At 38.8% G+C, this 17850-nt stretch overlaps 1 protein-coding gene across 7 annotated transcripts in view; it reads left to right on the top strand.

The window, feature by feature from the left end:
• SLC4A4 (solute carrier family 4 member 4) overlaps window positions 1–17850 on the top strand; it is a 349367-nt gene that overhangs the window by 210191 nt on the left and 121326 nt on the right. The gene's annotated exons all lie outside the window — the stretch shown is intronic.

Here is a 17850-nt window from a genome sequence, read left to right as displayed (position 1 = left end):
AATGAGTGAAGCAATATACTTTTAACTTTTGTAGCGATTCAAGAGAAAGTAGCAAAAGAGAACACTGGGGTAGTTTTTAATTTCTCTTAGAATAGTTCTTAATGTGGAACGATTCTATATTAAATAGTTCTCAGAGGAGCGTACAAGTGAAATTTTGTAGTGGTGGCATTTTCTCTTTTCCCTCTTTTTCCTGAAAGTAACAAGCTCCTAGCCAGCCAATAGCAGTATGTTGACTTACTTTGCATTCACACAGACCAGTGTGGTTTTTAAATCCGAGAATGTAGAAAACTGATGAAGCACTATGAAGGTATCTAGAAAATACAAGACAGGCTTTGCACTGAAGGAGAGTGCCAAGAGCGTCACTCATGGCTTAAAGCTGTTTGGTGGCTGCCCATTGCCTTTTTGATGAACCCAGGATCCTTAGCATGGCCTTTACAGCCCTGCACTGTCCTGCCTAACTTCTCTCTCCAAAGTCATTTTTCAAGGTTCTCTCCTTCACTGACTGTACTCCAACCACACAGATGTTCTTTTAGGTCCATTCAGGGGCCAATCTGCCCCTGCCTTGGGCCTTTGCATGTACTGTCTCCTCTGACTGAAATGCTCTTCCTGCCCAGACAACTGGTATTCACGCATTCCTCTGTAAATATCACCTCTTCAGGGAAGTTTCTGGTGATTCTCCAGTCTAGGTTAGAGACTGTGCTTACGGGGTCTTGTTGCACATTATGCTTTTCCATCATGACACCTACTACAACTGTCATTGACTAATTGCCTATTTTAATTTTTGGTCAAATGCTTGTCTTCACCAATAGGCTATTTGCTTCAGAATTGAAGAGATGATGTCTGGCAAACTATGGCTTGTAGGTCATAGACTGCCAGTGGCCCAAACATGGTTAAGCTAAGAACAGTTACAGTTTTAAAGTGTTGTTTTAAACCTTTTTTTTGTTTGTTTGTTTGTTTTTAAAGATTTTATTTATTTATTCGACAGAGATAGAGACAGCCAGCGAGAGAGGGAACACAAGCAGGGGGAGTGGGAGAGGAAGAAGCAGGCTCATAGCGGAAGAGCCTGATGTGGGGCTCGATCTCAGAACGCCGGGATCACGCCCTGAGCCGAAGGCAGACGCTTAACCGCTGTGCCACCCAGGCGCCCCTAAAGTGTTGTTTTAAAAATAGAATATGTGACAGACACTGTATGCCACCTGCAAAGACTAACGTATTTACTATTTGACCTTTCAAAGAAAAAGTTTGCTAGCGTCTGATCTAAATCATTGCTGTGTATGCGGAATAGAAGAACTCGAATAAAGTTTTGACCATATTTCTTTTCTGAGCGGGCCACTCAACGTGGTAAATATCCATAGAGTTTGTGATGACGTTGTAAGCACTTTGATGAGCTGAGGGCTGTGTGACCATCATAGGGATTTTAGCTGGAGAAAAACTATACTCAAAGTATGTGCATTAATAACCAATGTAAATATGGAATGCCTTGACACTTGGTAGCTTGTACTGCCCCACTGAACAGATTTATTAGCAATTTGGATTAAGACATAATGCACGCTTATCAGATTCTCAGAGGGCATGAGATTGACAAGGTTAGCTATCTACATTTTAAATCCTAAAATCAAGATGGAGAACGGTCTTGACGGGCCAAAACCACAAGGAATTTAATAAGAGTAAAGGTAAATTATGTAAGTTCAAAACATGAAGTGAATAAGAACATGAAAAATCCTGCTTTATTTGGATAGAAAGTTTATTGGATAGAAATTTAATCAAAATTACATTTTTCAAAGGTGCCCATTACTCAAAAACAGTTGAGGGGATGTGGTTATGGTAACTAGGAAGGTGAGATGCCTGGGTGCTAACCTAATGGGAATAATTGAAGTAACTTTTCCAGAACTCTTGGAGGGGAGGTTTGAAGGGTAGAAACATCATGAAGTTTGCTTTATAGTGAAAGAGAAAAGATTTACTATCTGTTGCCATGGATATAAAATATAATAGCAAGTGCATGTTTCATGGAGGCAGTTTTTATTTTAATATAAAGATGAATTAGATAGGAAATAAAGCTTTATCACTAATTTATGAAGCTTTTATTAAGTCCTCCTTTGCACAAAACACTGTATTAGGGTTCAGGGCTACAAAAATGAATAGGACACAGTCTCTGCCTTTTAGGGGTTCTAATTACAGACTATGAGATAAATCTATAAATAATGTAGGGTGGTAGATATCTTAGTGGAGAGAAGGGAGTATAAATTCTGCCAGGGGCTGGGGAGTGGCCAGCCATGACATTTGAAGTAATTCTTGAACTTCATGCTTTTACTGTAATGTTCAACAAGAAGCAAATGACTGTATGTTAGGACTATAGTCATCAGGCAAGAAATGGGATCAGATAGTCTTTGAGTTCTTTTAAGATTTTAAGATTTGATGAATGTCAAATGAAATGGGGATTCAAAAATTGAAAATTCAAAAAAGAGGTAGAACATAGCCCTGGAACGAGGGAACAAGGGAGCGAGTGAACCTGCAGTCTCAATATTCATGTCAGTAACGTGGTCATAATCCGCTGGTGCTCAGTCAGAGCCCACCAGGTGCAAGTGAAGAACGTCTCAAGGAAACTTCCGTATGGCTGTTGTCTGCTCTTGTGTCAGGATTTTATTCTCCCCTTGATTCTCTTTATCTACTGCTTCCATATTTTCTATTGTTTTAATTTGGTGCATGTTCCCAGAGACCTCAGTGGAGGGTACATTAAAAAAAATCTGCTAAATAAATAATAGCATGACTACTACAGATTTAATTATAGCTATACAGCTGCCTGTTTGAAGTGTTCTGCCTGGGCCATATGGTCCCTTGTACATCTCAGCCCTGGAAGGACCTGGTTTAAATGTTTCCCAGCTGACAGTATTGAATTCTCAAAGAACTGCTAGCAGTCATTTGGAAGTCAATAGATGGTGTGCTTTACTTCTATTGTCTCTCGGCAGATGGATGTTTTATTGACAATTTCTTACTAGACTCTAAGTAGTCAGATATTAAAGCACCCACCCAGACAGGTCTTCAGAGTTATGTCTGCTTGTTAGTTTTGCAGGCTGATTTTTGTCACCACATTTGATGTGCTAAGTGGAAAGTACTTCTATATTTAACAACATTCACTCACTGGCTTTTCAAAAACGGTATTTTAGTGGGTGATTCTTGTAATTATTTTCTGTCCTGGTGGTGTGGGGGACGAGAGGTAGAGGGCTCAGGAGAGGACATCTACTGTGCCCCTGCTGCCGTTCTAGGAGTGTGACCTTGAATGAATATTTAGCTTCTCTGGGTCCCAGGAGAGCCAGAACTGGCCCCTTCTGGGTCCCTTTTAGTTCCCAGATTCTGCAAGAATCGTCTAGGGAACATGTTCTTGTCAGTGACAAGAATCTAGCATAGAGGGATGCTCTTCCTTTTTCCCATTGTGGCGTTCTGAGTATCTCTTTTCCTAGTACAAATGTCCCATTCTTTGGACCGCAAAAAGCTTTCAGTATGAACTCCGTACACAAAGGCCTAACCCTCAGAGAATAGCGGTTTTGCCTTCATTATGTACTTTTTCAGTTTAAAGACTGTCTAATGCATTTTCCACGTCAACAGCCCATTTAGTTTATGATGAAATCATGGATGCTTTCACCAGAGAAATGCACAATAAATGTGTAGGCACAAAAACTTGCCTATAATTTCAAAGAGCCCATGGACCCCCTGGATTCCCACCAGGGACCCCAGGTTTAGAACCACTGCTCTGTGCTTTGACAAGAATCCTGGCTCTTCCTTCTTGTTTGGAGTGAAAGGAACTGCAGAGGTGAGGCTGAGGACAGAGAAGTAGAAGGTTGAAGCCCGAGGCACCAGTCCTGAGGTCCCCGGGGCGTGAAGAGCAGAGCCCTGTCTGGCTAGTGGACTGCTCTGGGGTGGAGCACATGGTGGGGGTGGTGGGCAGCATTTCCTCAGCTTCCTCCCAAGAAAAGCACTCTGCAGCGGTGTTTGTTGAGCCATTAACTTTCCACTCTTAGTTGCCTTCATTACCTCTGATGATCCCACCCTCCCACCTCTCATCCCTTGCATTTTTTGTTTTTCAAAGAGCAGTGTGTGTTTTTTATTAGCTACCTTGTCTGGGCTGTGTGCAGAGGAGAATGCACATGAAACATTTCCCCTTAAACTATAATTTTCTCTTGAAGTCATTAACCCTGTGATGCTAATTTTTGTTTTGTCTTTATTTGATTGTTCCCTCTGCAGCCCCTCTCCCAGTGGCAGCTGGAGATTGTGGGGCAGAAAGAACAAAAGAAACCCTATGTTTAGGATCTTTCTTTTTGGGGTAGGAGAGAGAAGACTGTACACAGATACTGCTTTTCAGATATTAATAGGTAGGGTGAGAGTCAGAAGTAAAGCATTTAAGGTTTTTTTTTCCTTCCTGCTGAAAACATGGTCATTCAAGGACAAGTGTGTCATTTTAAGGGAATGCAAATAAAATGGCCCTGTTATTGTGAGGAATTATGTTTGTTTTACTATATAGCTGTACTCATCCACCCACGTTCTTGTCAACCTTCCATTTATCCGATTTTTTAGCCTTACATATCTCTGCAAATTTCTCTAGTTAAAAAGCCATGCATCTATAAACTTGGTAGAATTAACGTGCCTACAAAAGTACTATACTGCATGGATATATGTACTTAAGTCTGTGATACAAACTGGAGAAGAGATTTCTTCCTAAAATTCAGAAAACTGTATCTAAATCAAATATGGAGCCAATCTGTCTTTTACTTTATTACTTTGGGAGACAAAAATTTTATTGTGCCAGTTACCTCTTCCCCATATATTCTAGGATGATATTAAAGCTCTAACATAATAGTAATTATTGTTACCGTTCTGTTGCTAAGTTTAAAATAAAATGAAACTTTAGGGTGCAGGTTATTTTTAGTGCTCACCCAAATTTTTAGTGGTGACTCGGTTATTCATCAGTATTGGTGAAATATTTGTTTTTGATGTTAGGGAGCATTGGACATTTGAAAAAACATAGTTCTGATGTTGTGTGTCATTCTAGACTCTTGCTTCCCCCTCACTCCCTCTATCTAGGCATTCCACAAATCCTGTATGTTCTGCCTTTTACTGTTTCTCAAATCTCTTTTCAACATTCCATCCCCATTGATGGTCTCTTGGTTCAGAGTCTCATAATATTCCTCCATTTAACACATTTTTGAGGGATTTGTTACTAGCTTAGCACTGTGCTTAAACACTTTCATATGTCATTCATCTACTCTTAATTCTATGATGTGGTCATTTATTGTCCCCATTTTATAGATGAGGAAACTCAGCTTAGAGAAATGAAGTCATCTGCCCATTGTTCCACAACTGGGAGGAGGGAGGACTAAGGTTTGCTTATAGCTCTGACCCCAAAGCTTATTCCTTCTCCCTACCTGGTTTTCAAACAGCTGGAGAAATGATCGCTGAGCTCAGCATGGTAAAGCTTGGACTCTGGAGAAGACAGACTTTGGTTTGAATCCTTGCTCTGCCTTTTCTAGTTTCATGATCTTAGGTTGTATTATCTCCAAGTTTCATTTCCTCATGGATAAATAGTGACAAGAGTAACTTGCTGATAGAACGTGGTGAGAATTTAATAAAATAACTCATGCAAAGTTCCTGTCTGATGTCTGGCCAGGGACTATTGATTTAAAAATGTTAGTAATCATTAGTATTACTCTTAATAATTTAAAAATCATTATTGAAGGCCATCGTGGTGATGGTGCAGTTTTATCAAATAGAGATTTAAAGTTCTAAATTAGGAAGGAATTCAGTGTTCAACTCTTCTCCAAAAGCAGGACTCCCTTTCAAAACTTTCCTAAGTCCCAGAGAAGGGTAGGACGTTATGGCACTTTAGCAGGGACTTAACAACAAAACAAAACAAACAAACAAACAAAAAACAATGAATGGTAGCTACCAAGTAACCCAAATATAAAAGTTATTTTTCATTGACCTGTGCTCATAAGTTTTAGAACCAGTAAAGGCTCTTTGCTTCTCCAGAGACTTTTTCAAGTTTGTTACCACCAAATGGAGCACCTTTCCTGGACCTTCAGTGTCCTCACCTGTATTTATGTGGAATATAAGGACACTCAACGCAGATGTGACCACATAGATTCTGTGCCTTTAACAGACATTTAGTGAACACTTACTGCAAGGCTATGCCCTTATAAGGCACTAGGGGAACAAAGTAGAATAATACATGGTTCCTTATTATAGGGTACTTTAGAACCCTCTTAATTTATTTTTTATTTTTATTTTTTAAAAAGATTTATTCATTTATTAGAGAGAGAGCATGGGGGGGGGGGAAGGGAGAGAATCCCTCAAGCAGATTCCCCACTGAAGGCAGAGCCTGATACAGGGCTTGATCGCACAACCCATGAGATCACAGACCTGAGCCGAAACCAGGAGTCCTGGATACTGAATTGACTGAGCCACCCAGGTGCCCAGAGCCCTTAAAAGGGTACTTTTTTGGAGGCATAGGTTGTATTTAGCATCTAAACGGCAGGGCAGGGAGGGCAGATCCAGGCAAAGGGCATTTCCCACCAAGTAGATTAATGAGTATATCAAGTCTCCTTCCTTAATGCATGGAGCAGGTGACCTGCTTATATGTACAGTTAATTCATGACACAACAATAAAAGAGGAAAAATAACTTCTAAAAACATTCCCTAGCCCAACTAGCACATGGAGTTTACAGATTCTTGATTTACTTTAAATAATTTTTAAGCTGCTGTTCTCCATATTTGTTTTTTTTTTAACCTTCTTTCTCTCTCTCTGACCCATTTTATGTATTTAAAACCTGTTAAATGCTTTAAATTGTGCTCAATTAAGACTTTTAAAGATTGTATAGAGCCTAAGCTATTGTAGGGGCTTGACATTGGTTTTCTGTATAAGAGGTTTATTTTATTATTTTATTTTATTGTATTGTATTTTATTTTATTTTATTTTATTTTATTTTATTTTATTTTATTTATTTTTAAAAGTATTTATTTATTTGACAGAGAGAGAGAGAGCGCACGCACGAGCGCACAAGCAGGGGGGGCTACAGGCAGAGGGAGAAGCAGACTCCCCGCTGAACAGGGAGCCCGATTGCGGGACTCAATCCCAGGACCCTGGGATCATGACCTGAGCTGAAAGCAGACGCTTAACCAACTGTGCCCCTGTATAAGAGGTTTAGCGATTTCAGAGCACTGTCTTCTAAATTTCAGGTAGCAAAATGTATTCATCAGAAATTTAAGGGTTTCACAGTGTAGGGAAGTGAACAGAGCATTAAAAGTTAGAATGCATGTCCTGGCTTGGCCATTTAGCTGTATGCGTTTCATGAAGTCCCTTCGCCTTCTTGAACTTCAGTTTCTTTCACCTGGAAAAGGTTTTAATAATATATTTCTCATAAGCTTGCTATAAGAATTCAAGTAAGGTAGTAATTGTGAGAGTGTTTTAAAGACTGTAAATAGCTATAAGCCTATTGACAGTATGATTTTTTAATGATGTAAGACATAAGAAAATGTGACTAGAGATTTTGACAAGTTGATTTTAAACTAGGTCAGTACTTGAAATTTCATCCTATTTAGGAAATCAGAGCTAATGGATTGTACTTAATGTTATATTTAGTTTAATAGCCATTTGTGAGTGTGCTGCTTTGCAGAATCATTTGCATTAATGGTGGTAAGATGTCTATATTTGGAAGGAAAAATTAGAAAATCAAATTTTCACCCTCAGGGGACTGTTTTCATTTTGTATTTTAAAAAATGGAATAAATGAAAGGAGAAGAGTGTTCAAAAAGTAAAAACATGTAGCCACAGAGTCTTTTGGCATCTTGTCTTAGTTAATGACTTTGTTTGTACTCTTTCATATTTCATGCACTCTGGAAATCCAGATCATGTCATAAATGTTCAGTACTAATAACATTATAAGTGATTGCCAAGATTTTGGATTCTGTAGGTGATCATAAGCAAAGCTCCCCCCCCCCCTTTTTTAAGGCCTCTTAGACATTGGGGCAATGGTTTTCAAATTTAGCCTTTGGAAATATTCTTCTAAATCATAGCTTGAAGTTAACCTAAAGGGTAATCAGAGCTTCCATTAAAAACAAAACAAAAAATGTGTGTAGAAATTATTCCAGTAGTTCTATGACAAAAAAGTCCCATAAATTAGCGTAAGGGATGAGAAAAAGGTATCTTCATGTAACGGAAAAGTTTTAAGATGCTTTTTTCTTATGTGGTCTTGAAATAAAAAGCAATACCTGTTCAAGCTTATGAAATAGTGACTCTTATCATTTTCCTTCTCTGCCATTTCCTAGTTGGGCAACCACACAACTTATAAGAAAGAAACGAGACTTAGGAATGGAGTGCTGGGATACATTTAAGAGATGGTGTTTGTCCAGGCTGTTCAGAAACACCAAACCCTTGTCCTCAGTCCAACACTCTCTTTAGAAGATCATCAAGGGAAGTGGTACAGAGAGAAACGGAGGCCAGGATTCCTTTTATTACTGGCTGACGCTTTGACTGCAAACCCCAGCGTACAACCCTGGTGAACTAGGCAGAGCCTTCTGCCTCATCTTGATAGTTTTAAAGAGCATAGAAGCAAAACAAGCTCCTAGTACTTGGAACACAAGAGTAGTCCTGCTTTTACACTGGGAACCCCTGACTATGAAGAAAGGTCAGAATAGAGCTTTTGGTAAGAATAACTATTTTCCCTGTACCTGGGGGAGAAGCTGGTATAGGCTAATTGACTTAGAATGTGACTATTTCAGATTGGCTCTCTTCTTCTTTGTATGTGGGATGGGAGGGCTGCTGGAAAGTGGAGAGGAAGATGGGAGATGGGGACAGTCTTCAAATTAACCATAGAAGCCAGCTGTAGGCACTGCACTGGTTTCCAGGCATTACTCCAGGATTCCCAGAGTTTGAGACTCTAGGTCTACTCCAAGTAATATACATAGTTCTTGGTAGGTCAAACATATTTCAAAAATTATGCCAGGAATTCATTTTCACAAGGCTACTTTTGATGGTCTGCTTCTTCATGCCAACACTGTTGGAAGCTAATTTTAACTTGAAGACAGTATACTTGATTAGGTTTTTGTATTCATGTTGAGTAGCGGGCTATTAATGGTTTATATACTATTGGAAAATAAAGGGAGGCATATATCGCCTCAGACATAACACAGTTGGCCGGCTGGGGGGGGGGGGGAGGCGTCTCCCTGATATACAAGATAGGAAGAGTGAAGACAGTAGGGACGTTTACTTTTCATGTTGGAGAAACCAAAAAGAATGGGGAAGGAGTGAGCCCCACATTTTTGTTTTTTATATCTGGCTAGGTATTTTACCTCTTATCTCTTCTAATCTTTACAAAAGCCTTTATGCGTTAGGGCTGTGGAATATGGTTTTAGTTTTTTACTGTCCTTGATTTCCTTTAAGGATTTTCTGCCAAGGGAGAACTATATGTAAGCCATATTTGCAATGAAATAATAGCTTATTTATTAAGAAATTCATTGTAATATAAATATTTTATTACAGTAAAGTATAAGTGTGTGATTTATATATACATTTATAAATCATAAATCTACTTGATGGTTTTTCACATTGTGAACACATATGTATAATTGTTACTCAGATTATGAAATAGAACATGACCAGCATAGTATATTTGTCTTGTCATGATTTATTTTCTTATTTTTATTATTTTTCTTCTTTATACCTTCTTTGTGTTTAATTTTCTGTTTTGTTCTCACTTCTTGAGATATATATTTAGATCATCAAACTTTGGCTTTCCTTCTTTTGTAATATTTGCATTTAAGGCCATGAATTTTACCCAATGCACATGTTTACCTATATGCTATAAATTTTGATATGCCATATTTTCATATTATGAGTAATATTGACTTTCATAAGTCAATAATGGATCTTTTAATCTCCAAGAAATCTTTTTTAAAAAAATGATTCTGCTGAAATTCTCCATTTTGTAAACAATATTTAAAAAATATTACTGTTATTTCAAAGTGTGTCTGATAATTACAATATGTAGCTCTCCTTTGTTTCTAATTTCTGGTTTTTCTTTCCCTTGGGTCCCAGTCATTTGATTTTATCTGCTAGTATGACTAGTAATTATGATTGACTGTCAGATACAATATGTACATAGTAGAGATAATTAGATACTCAGGATGGTATTCTCTTTCTTTAGAGTTTATTTCTTTGCTTTTGGCTGGCATTTAGGTGAGGGGCAGGTCACCCTAATATTTAGTCTGAAATTTGAGCTGATTGGAAATTGGGTTTTAGTCTCTATGTGGATTAGTCTATTACTAGTTTGCCCTTAAGCCTTGAGTCTTGTCCTTTAGAGGTCCCAACTAAATGCCTGGCATGCTTGTCCATTATTTTGAAACTACTGAAGGCTCTGATCAATTTCAGAAGGTCTGCAGCTACTTAGGAATCATCAAATGCCTTTAGAAGAAAATCAGAGCTGAATTTAGCCTCACCTTTATGTAGTTTCCTTCTCCAGGGATATTGGTTCCTCAAGTTTTTAATGTCACAGTAACTTTCTGATGCCTTAAAGCAGATTACAGAAATTCTTCAGCTTTTCTTGCTGAAAGGGTTGGTGTGATGCAAGCTAGTTTACCATAGCTGAAAGTGAAGTCTCTTAGAAACATTTTTTTTAGGTTGGACATTTTTAGTTCACTAAATACACAGCTCCAGGCCTACAACCACCCACACAGACTCTAAATCCTGGGATTCATAGATTAAGGGACTTGTGTTATGATAGAGAAATGTAGTTGAGCCTATGAAACAGATTCTGAGTCTCCTTACCTTAACCAGCCATAGGGATGAAAATGTCGGGTCTCTCTCTCTCTCCCTCTCTCTCTCTCACTCTCTCGTTTTAAACCCATTCACTTGTCTTTCTGTAAGAGAAAACAGTCAGTTTGCTTCTTGTCTTCAAGATACTGTAACCTTCCCATTAGAAAAAAGTACCCATGAACTTGTCAAACTCTACGCCATCAAATTGGCCATTTCCCCCCCAAGGTGTAGAGAAAGGGAGCGGACAGAGGCAGAATCATCTCACTGTGGTAAGTGAGAGAGCACTTTCTTCCTGCCCTAACAGTTAATACTGTTTGCATATAATAAATGAATAAATTTATACTCAAGTAGCATAAATAATTTACTAAGATGCTGTTTGACCTAGGTGTTCTCTCATACTTCTGAGTTCCTTGAATCCTAAAGGTTCCACAACATGGATTTATTCTCCAATGCCATATCTTAGGCACTGCTCAAAGTCAACCTCATGAGATTAAAATATACGGTGACCATATAATTTTTCTTTTAGCACAAGGCACTTTTGAGAATGAAAGAAGGTAATATTAGTAATTATATCAGGAAATGGGGTAAACTGGGACTGTCATAAAGAAACTGATAGGTATAGTGACCCTACTTTACCACTAACACAGATTTCTTTGCAGTGGAAGGACATGGCCCCAGAGTGATCTATAGTGAGCTTAGCAGATGAGTTTGTTTCGGATGGGATAAGAGCTAGCAATTTTTAGAGAATGGAAGGCTGGAAATCAGCAGAAAGAAGAAAAAATAAGCTAAGAAGAAAAAAAGAAGATAGGAAGGAACACCAATAAGAAAGCCAGGGATAAGCTCTTTGCCCAGGAAAGCAGGTGGATGTTAGCATGTAGACATGAACCATTAAGCAGAGTGAATTGAGAATAAGTACAGATTGGAAGATTAAACTTATTCTCATTGAGAGGAAAAGAGAATGTATAGAATGGGGTCACAGTAGTTGTAAGCGTTGTAAAAATAATGAGAAAGTATCCTCAAGTTTATATGATTTTTAAAACATCACTTGTAATAAGGACATTGAACAACCCATAGGATCTATTCTAATACATCAGATTCAAATGAGAAACTGTGAGTACTCCTGGTTAAAAATAACACTTCATAACAGATGCACTTATTTTAACATATGCTAACAATGGCAGACAGAAAGAGGTAGGGTATAAATGACTAAGTGACTGGGAATAATAGGATAGTCTGGACCTACTCACCAGGTGATGCCGTTGGTCTGAGGGTGATAGTAAGGAGGCTAGGAGGACACAGTGTTAATCAAATGGTCATCCCAGTCAGTTAGCCGTTACTTAGTAATGGGTCCCCTATAGAAAACCTAAAAACTGCCTTCATAGAAGATGGTGGGAGAATCTAGGAGTTGAGTAGAGTTTAGAAGATGGACTTTTCAATTAGCTATATATGATGCATATCGCTTGTGTGAGTAACTGTGCTGTCATCTCACAGAGCTATCATCCCAAGTAACCTATCTCTTTCATAATCAGTCCACTTGTTCTGCTTTGTCCAATCATAATCTCTAGTTTCTTGGTATGCTAATACTGTGATCCCTGAGTCTTAGAACACCACTCAGAAAGTAAGGAAATATAAGAAATTATAAAAATGAACATGTATGGCAGAGGGCAAGCCGTATACTTGGAGTATTTATAGCAAGATCTTACTCTGAAAGAATGAATACAAACTCGTATAAAAAGAATCTGAGATGCACACATCTGGGTTCACAGAGTTGGTGGTGTTCCAGTTGTAGCTCCACATGACAGCCATTTGAAATCGATTTCTTTGAGATCAAGTTTGGCTAAAGGAATTTGTATTCACCGTGTGTGTTCTTGTAGTTGACCTTGCATAAAATCCAGGCTGTGTATCCCTTGGAGAAACAACTAGTGATCTATAGGAAAGGAATGCCAAACTTTATCTTTGGAATTCAATCCAGATGAGTTCATTGGGTGGTTTTCAACCTGATTCGAAAGCCTAGATTCTGTTCTTGCTTTCATTATCTGTTATTGTTCTTTTAGTTTCTGGTTATTCTTTACCTTTTTGTTTAATGTTTATAATTTTTTCTTAGAGTAGGGTCTGTCTGCTCTCCTCAATGCCTACCACCGGGCCTTAAACATTAGAGGCATCCATAAAGTTTGAAGAGAATTAAATGGAGTTGAGAGTGGATTTAAATGGGGAGTGAGAAAATTTGTCCAAAATAGCATTTTAAAATCTGTTTTCATATCATAATGTGCCTTATTTATATCCTAGTGGGATAAAGCACTCCTAGGCATATAAACATATTCAAGGCTCTGAGAATATCTGTAGTATAGAAACATTTAATCTTATTTAACTTGTATTCCTCAGATTTATTTGACAAATACATTTTTGCAAAGGGTCTGGACTCTTCAGGAGACAGAAATCATCTCAAATTAATTTAAACTCAACATGGAATTTTCTGACTTATGTAACAAGTAAGAATTCTTGATGAGTTCACAGAATGGAGAAGCCGTAGGACCTCAGGGCTTGGGACTTGGGACTCAGCAATCTCTCTTTTCATCCATTTTTCTCTCTTGCTTTTGTCTGTTTCCTTTTGGGTGCTGACCTCATTCTCTCCTAGTGTGGACAGTCCTATGACAGGCCCTTTCAGCGTGGAGGGGAACAACCACAGGTGAAAGGGAAAATGTTGATTTTTATACAGGTAAAATATTAATTTCCCAAAAGGGTATGGTTCCTGCCTGAGTCACACATCCATCCTTTGGACCAATCACTGTTATCAGGGGAGGAGTTTACTAAGATTCACCTTATCCAGGCCTTTTGTCCATTTAGATGACCTGGTCAGTGGTTATGTTCAGAACTGTGAAGAGAGGAGTTTGAACAGAAGAGCAGAAATATAACACCATTCATTCACTCAACAGATATTTATTCAACCTTTCTCTTCAGGCACTCTTCAAGGCATTAGAGATACAACACTGAACAAAATAGATGGATATTACTACCTTCATAGAACTTACATTCTAGTGGGGAGGCAGATAATAAAGACAATAGGTAAAATACGGCATGTTTGTGGTAAGTATAAAGAAAGAAAAAATAAAGCAGGAAAGAGGAGTAAGATGAATCTGTGGGGAGGAGGAGGTTGATATTTTAACTAATGTGGCCAGGGAAAGACTCATTGATGAAAAGGTGACTTTTAAATAAAGATTCAAAGGAAGTGAGCAAGAAGCCATGCAGACATTACATTCAGAAGCAACAGCAGGTATAAAGGCCCTGAGGTTAGAGTGTGCCTGACACGTTTGAGCGAGGCCATGGAGTCTGAAGTGGTGGGCATGGAGAAGACTTGGAGAGAGCAGTAGGAAATAGGGTCAAGTTGCTGATAAGGAGCCAGATGAGGCTGGGGTTGTGATTTGTCCCGACAGCATTGCCTTCCCTCTTAGTGAAATGGACTTTGAGAAGAGGAATGACGGGATCTAACTCCTGATTTGACTGCTCTGGCTACTTTGGTGAATAGACTTGGGGCAAGAGCAGAAGCAGATAATCTAGCCAGGATGCCAATGCCATTATCCAGGAGAGAGCGATGATCGTAGCAGATGATAGTGGACGAGGGTAGAGGCAGTGAAGGTGGTGAGCAATGATCAGCTTCTGGATATACTTTGAATGTGACCCAATAGGATTTGCTGATAGAATGGGCATGGGGTGTGAGAGGAAGGTAAGTGTCTAAGATGGCAGCAAGGTTTTGGCCTGGGCCATGAAAGAATGGTTACCATTAGCGAGATGAGGAAAAGTACAGGAAGAGCCAGTTTGGGGAGACTATCTGGGGGGACTCAGTTTTTGGATAAGTGAAGTTTGAAATGCCTATTAGACATGCAAGTGGAGATGTTACAGGTCGGGAGTTCAGGGAGGAGGTCCTGGCTGAAGATATAAATGTGTCAGTCATCAGCATGTAGAAGGTGTTTAAAGGCATGAGATTTGATGAGCTCACCCAGGGAGTGTGTGTAGATAGGAAAGAGCCACTCAGGGGCTGAGTTCTGAGGTACTTTAGATACCATATGTGTTTATTTTAGAAAAGCCGTTAGTTTCTCTGAGAACACTAGCATTTCACAAACACAGTTTGAGATCTGCTGATCTAAAGGAACACATCTTTAGAACTACATCTCTTTGGAGCATATAGAATATAGTTTACTTCCTTTAGTCTTAAAAATAGACTTCTAATTTTCCAACATGGGTATGATAATCTCAGTAAATGTAACATAGTACTCCCAAGTCATTTTGTAGAGGAATATAATCGACTGTGGGCTATTCTGCATGTGTTGTGAGTCAGGTAGTTGTTTAGTGACAGATCTGGACATAGGTTCTAGAGTGAGCCTTTGGAAGCTAACTTCCTTGGGCATTTGATGGTTTTTGGTCTGATTTTTAGTGCTACGAAGTTCATTCTTTCCATTCATAATATTTATTATGGATGCATTATGTGCAAAGTAGGTGTCCAGTATAATGGGGGATAAACTATTCTAACCCTCAAGAAGTTTGGGGAAAAGATTTAAACTTGCCAAAGTATGATTCAGAAATGAGTGCTTCCAGAATTTCCAAGAAAGTGGGGCTGAGATGGTTAAATGGCTCATGGTTAGATGTTTAGAGGAGGTAGAAGGATGTTTAGAAAAGGTAGAAATGTGGAAAGGAAGTTTTTATAATGAGTGTGGGAGTTTAACTACATAAAATAGAATAGGGTTATCAGATTACTTGCCTAACCAGATAGAGCAAAGAGTGTGCTGAAGAGAAGGGGAAATAATATCAGATTATTATAGAGCTGTTGATAATGAGAACTCTCTGGAAAGAACCTGAGGAAGATTATTCTAGCATTGACATTTTGTTAGGCATCTGTGCCACTTAGCCATACCCTATACTCTACTCTGTGTTTGTTTTAGAAAACAATTCATTACTGCAACTTCCTTAGGTGTAATAACAGTTTTGGCAATTTGATGTTTTTAGACCCTTCCCATGGCTGCTCTTTCACTATTTATAGAATCAAATAGATTTTTTTTTAATATTAACATTTCTTGGAGGACTAATGGTGTAAACTTTGGAAAATTCCCTTACTGCTTAGAAGTAGTCATGTTCCAACATCTATATATCTTGTCTTTGCTTTTTTGTTTGTTTGTTTGTTTGCTTCCACTAAATTATTAGCCCTGATGTCCTTGTTTTTTGTCTCACAGCTTTCTTCTTAGTACCAAATTAAAGAAAAAAGTTCTATAAAAATGCTAATGAGGGTGATGGAGTTTTAGGGATCACTTCTCATGTCACTTATTTTCCCCAATTAAAAACTCTGTGGATGGGGGTGCCTGGGTGGCTCAGTAGGTAGAGCATGTGAGTCTTGATCTCAGGGTCATGAGTTCAAGCCCCACATTGGGTGCAGAGCTTACAAAAAAAAAAAAAAAAAGAAAAAGAAAAAAAAGAAAAAGAAAAAAAGGAAGAAAGAAAGAAAGAAAACTCTGTAAATGGAAATTGTTACTATAACCCCTATAACTTTTTTTCTTTATCATAACCTTGTTATTAATGGGGAAAATTGGTCCATGTCTGCCATTTCCCATCTCAGCGGTAATTCATGCAGAAAGTACTGAGTTCACTGGTAACTTTTGACCTAAGGGGAGGGACATTTATATTGACGATTAGTATATATCAGAAGTCTGTGCCTTTCATATGGCCCTGCAAAATTCTTATCTCCATCCTTCCACGATTGTTGAAATGTTTTCCTTGAGCTGTGGGAGGTGTTTCCCACACATTGAAGAGTGCTTGGGCAGGCTTGGACAGGCTTGTTCTAAGTGGGAGCTGGGGAAGGCCAGGAAAGGGACACCTACAAGATAAGCTTTCCAAGTGACCATAAGAAGCAACCTTTACTACCCAAGAAAACCACTTTATACCTTTACCCATCTCCTCAAATTTCCACATACTGCCCCCCCTCCTCCTCAGCTCACTTCTCAGTTCTGTTTTCCATAGTTCAAGGTTGCTTGAACTACTCCTGTGGTTGTCCCCTGTATCTCCTACAGCAGTAATCTGTCTCATTAGCATTCCAAAGTGTTAGCACAATTTGGATTCTCTATTTTATGTTTTCCTTTACCTACTTTCCTATTCCTTGCCTTTTCTTGGTAACAACATTTCTCAAAATAATTCTCTCTACTTCCTGTCTTCACTTCTTCACTTTCCATTCTTCACAGGGAACCCTGGTAACTGCTCTTGTCAGGTTCACCCAGCACCTCCATCTTGACGAATTCATTGGCCCATTCTTGGTTCTCATCTTATTTGAACTTTCAGCAGCCTGTGACTCAGCTGATATACTCTCTTCATGGAGCCCTTTCTTCACCTGATTGTTGGTGTATCCTGGTTTTCCTCCAACCCCACTGGCTGTTCTTTGAGGGTGTTCTCTGCCGAGATCTCCTCCCATTCCTCTAAAAGATAAAGTGGTCCAGGGTTAGGTCTTATCTCTCTTCTCTATTTACACTCACACTCAAGGTTGTATCATTCTGTCTCATGGTCCTAAATTCTGTTTAATATCTTCTAGATGTATGTCTTCCTACTCCACCTTTTCACCTGGATGTTTAGTAAGCAAGTCCCACCTAAAACATCCCAAACTCCTTACTGTGGCTTTCAAGGCTCTTACCACCTGCCCCCCCCTTACCTATGCAACTTCATTTGCTGCAGTTTTTTCTTCTTTGCTCCTTTAGCTCCCACCACGGTCACCTTCTTACTATACCTCTCTTCCAGGCCCTTTTCTGCCTCAGATCCTTTGCACTTGCTGTTCTCTTTGCTTAGAATGTTCTTTGACCAGATCTTTGCATGGCTTGTCCTCTCACTCCAGTGTAAAATATACTTCTTCAGAGGCATTCTCTGACCACCCTGCCTAAATTGGTATCCTCTAACCTGTTTTATTTTTCCTTCTTAGCACTTATCACTACTTTAAATCATATTTTATTTCTCCTCTGGTGAAATATGACCCCAGGAAGATGTAATTTGTTGATCTGTCCCTAGGGGTTAGATCAATGCCTG

The sequence above is a fragment of the Ursus americanus genome, chromosome 8 (genome assembly GCF_024610735.1).
Source record: "Ursus americanus isolate L20-20 chromosome 8, mUrsAme1.1.p, whole genome shotgun sequence".
NCBI classification, from domain to species: domain Eukaryota; kingdom Metazoa; phylum Chordata; class Mammalia; order Carnivora; family Ursidae; genus Ursus; species Ursus americanus.
The sequence above is the reverse complement of the archived record's forward strand: the minus strand, read 5'-3'. Positions and strand labels throughout refer to the sequence as shown.